Source organism: Limulus polyphemus, unplaced genomic scaffold (genome assembly GCF_000517525.1).
Source record: "Limulus polyphemus unplaced genomic scaffold, Limulus_polyphemus-2.1.2 Scaffold3883, whole genome shotgun sequence".
Taxonomy (NCBI): domain Eukaryota; kingdom Metazoa; phylum Arthropoda; class Merostomata; order Xiphosura; family Limulidae; genus Limulus; species Limulus polyphemus.
Window position 1 is genome coordinate 26,508 of NW_013669493.1, and position 3,912 is coordinate 30,419.

The 3,912-nt window shown below is 32.3% G+C and overlaps 1 protein-coding gene across 1 annotated transcript in view; it reads left to right on the forward strand.

The window, feature by feature from the left end:
* The first annotated feature begins 1,129 nt into the window (after positions 1-1,129).
* The window catches only part of LOC106470213, a 13,370-nt gene continuing 10,587 nt past the window's right edge, over positions 1,130-3,912 (forward strand). Inside the window, exons 1-2 of the mRNA XM_013930753.2 lie at positions 1,130-1,295; positions 2,374-2,455. The gene's annotated coding sequence lies outside the window, so the exon portion shown is untranslated. The remainder of the gene's footprint in view (positions 1,296-2,373; positions 2,456-3,912) is intronic.

Here is a 3,912-nt window from a genome sequence, read left to right on the forward strand (position 1 = left end):
GGTAAAAGAGTAGCCCAAGAGTTGGCGGTGCGTGGAGATGACTAGCTGCCTTCTCTCTAGTTTTACAGTGCTAAATTAGGGACGGCTAGCGCAGATACAAACCGAAACATGCTACTCCATCGCCATTTTTAGATCAGTTGCAGTTGTCACGTGACTTCTGAATATGCATATTTAAAATCGTTTTGATATAACTTGTTCAACCCTGTAAAAAACATAATGATATATAAAATGCTCTAAGATAGTTTAGTTTATGATGTGTGCGTGTTTATATTTCACAGGCATGTGTCGTCTGACTAGAGCGTGTAGCTAATGGCATAAACTACGTTCTAGGAATAAAATTTAAAACAAATATACTCCTATCTACAATTCTCGCTCTTTATGGGTACTATCAAAGCCAGCCAACCAAGTGTAAATATTCTTGACTAATACAAAATACCCAAACGATGAACCCCAAATCTAGATGGAATTAAAGTATAATGATGAAGAAAAAGAAGATATTCATATCAACAATGCTATAGAATGGTTTACTTTATGATTATATTTTCGTATTAGAGGTGGAATGCCTTGTCGTAAAGGTGTACAGTCAGATGCGGTTGTAATCTGTTCTAAGTGTAAATCAAAGTTATATAAATTAAGAATGAGATCATTAAGAATATATTATGTTAATCACACATATTAATATAAATAATGTGGTATCATGCTTCAGGTTGATGTTTTGTTTTTCGCACTATAGTGTAAATTTTATGCCAATTTGCTCAACAGTGTAAAGGACTTTTTTAACGCAATGAACAGTGTCAGTTACATTTACTTATTTTAATGATATAGATGGGGCTGTTCACGGACTTGAATTGAAGACCTTATGTATGATATACCTCATTAATTTAATTCTATCCTTTAGATCCAGAAACTTGTCGTATTGTAGTGCGTTGTTTTCAGCGAACTTTTAATATCGGAACCGAGTTAGTTTTTCCCTAATATATATTCGTATTGTAAAAACATACGTGCATATGAAAATTATCGAAATGATTTTAAGCACACATTAAACTTAATTTTTTTGTTTTCATGTTTATTCTTTCATTTTTCTTCATTTTAGTTCGTACGAAAATAAATATTTAAAAGTTGACATTAAACATTGCGGTAAGAAAATGGCTGAACTATTAGAAGATGGCGTTTGACTTAGAGATTGTTATCTTAAATAATTTATTCACATTAACTAACTTGTTTAGATGGAAATTTTGCAATAAAATTTTAACAAATCGTCTTTAAGTACAGTGCTTTTACACTTAGCACCTTAGGTAAGATGAAAGGTTGGATAAATTTTGCTCTTGACAATTTGGTAGTTAAATTTTTCGACATTCACTTTTATGTTCAATTTTCAGTAGCTAAGTTAAGCCTAACTCTGTGAAAATCTTATTCGTAAGCCTAATATTAATACTAATTAAGTATTTATTTAGTAAATGAACTTATTAAATTAAAATTTTGAACTGGTGTTTTATACTTAGTTAAAGTAATTAAACAAAGCTTTACAGCGTCATCTAAAATTTCACTGTCACAATTATTATTTTATGGCTACAAAATTAGAACTTAGAAGTAGAGCTAGAACTAGAAGGGATAGTTGGCTATCCTTCACAAGTTGAGGAGTAAATCTTTATAGTTCCTGTTAATAAATGTAACTATTTGGTAAATCTTTACAGTTCCTGTTAATAAATGTAACTATTAGGTAAATCTTTATAGTTCCTGTTAATAAATGTAACTATTTGGTAAATCTTTACAGTTCCTGTTAATAAATGTAACTATTAGGTAAATCTTTACAGTTCCTGTTAATAAATGTAAGTATTTGGTAAATCTTTACAGTTCCTGTTAATAAATGTAACTATTAGGTAAATCTTTACAGTTCCTGTTAATAAATGTAACTATTAGGTAAATCTTTACAGTTACTGTTAATAAATGTAACTATCGGGTAAATCTTTACAGTTACTGTTAATAAATGTAACTATTAGGTAAATCTTTACAGTTCCTGTTAATAAATGTAACTATCAGGTAAATCTTTACAGTTACTGTTAATAAATGTAACTATTAGGTAAATCTTTACAGTTACTGTTAATAAATGTAACTATTTGGTAAATCTTTACAGTTCCTGTTAATAAATGTAACTATTTGGTAAATCTTTACAATTACTGTTAATAAATGTAACTATTTGGTAAATCTTTACAGTTCCTTTTGAAGATTGTATTGTAAACACTATTTTATGAAATCAGCATTTAAGTAACTCTGAGTTAGTTTTAAGCCTAGTAAATTGTTAGCCTTAATTCTTTAGGAACATTGTTTATTTGGAATGAGAATGTCTAACATGATCATATTTATATTTCATAGGGAAGCTCTTTTCTTTGAAAAGGTTTTCCAGAAGAACAAATACTCTTGACTTGTGCTGACATGTACCCAAATAGTCCTTGAGGTAGGTTGCTTTGTGAAATGTCAAAAACATGGTACATGTATTTATAGAATTATGGTGTATTTGATACAAGTTTACATTTATATTATTTATCATCTTTTGTACTGTACAGTCTTGTATACTAAGTGGGTATGCACCAATGAGAGATATTACCTTGTGTATAACTGGTGTGGAATTTCCTGTGCATGCCACAAGTCTTGAGCAAATTTCCACTTTTACATATGTCTATGTGTATTCTCATAATGTTGTAGCTCTCCATCAGTAGGAGAACAACGCAAGACATGGTTATAGGATCATTATATTTCCAGCGCTCTGTGTTCAGACGTGTTTTTTTCCTGTACTTTTTGAGCTAATGGTAAATGAACCACCATTAATTTCGAGCTGTGTAGACAGTATAATGATAGGTGGAGGGAGAAGAAGTCCTCACCTGTGTCACATGACAAATCCAAGTCCCATCCAGCTGGATGGATGTATCTACTAGGAACTGCTTGAAAGAAACTGTGATGAGGTGTCCTGTACTACACTAATACCCCAGCCCTACATCTCAAACATGGGGTGACACAACTGGTCTCTTACTTGGGAGGGGGGGGTCACAGAAGAAGCTTTCTATGTCAACATCCCTAGTGGCTTGGGACTAGGGAAGTAAGGTTTCTTATATTCTACACTATAAGAATGGTGGGGAAGAAGTATGCATCAGGGAGAACACCTGAGAATGTGCATGAACCACTGCTATCAAGTACAATAACCTGGAATTAGGTCTACTCCAAGAAACATTGCAATGTGTTACTACAGCTAAAAACAACGTGTGAACCAGGTATAACAGCAGGACTGCACCTGATGCTCTCTGTTGTTGTTTAGCCAAGTCAGTTCTATAGATATACTACCAAAACCCTCTCAACAGTGAGCACTAAACAGAGGAATGTTTGCCCGAAGAGGAAAGTCTTAGCATCAGTATGTTTTTTGTTTTTATTTATCTATGCATTCACTGTTGTAATTGGCACAAGAAAGAAATGTGGTGGTTAGACAAAAAGTAGCAGCAAATAGGTGGATGGAACCAAAGTGCAACAAAGACAACAAAAGTAACATAGCTCTAAATAAAGAAAGGCAATCAATCAAAGGAACTAGAAGCCACCAAATTTCTGGTGGACTACCCAAAATATTTTTCTGTGCTTATGAAAATCTAAATTTAACCCTTTCAAGACCAGTCACGGGTGAAAGTCCATGGCATCTTGTTTGGTGACTCGCATTCAAAATTTTATGGACCTACTATTTCATGAATTTATGTCAATAAGTTTGGTAACAAACTGTAGATTATAATTCAAATTTTAGTACTATATATTACTCAATTTTTTAATTTAAAAGCGTATATTAAAAAACAACAGATAAACATTGATTTTTGTGTGTCACCTGGTATGTTGAATGCAGCACTGGTTCACATTAGATGTTTGTGAAGTCAAAAT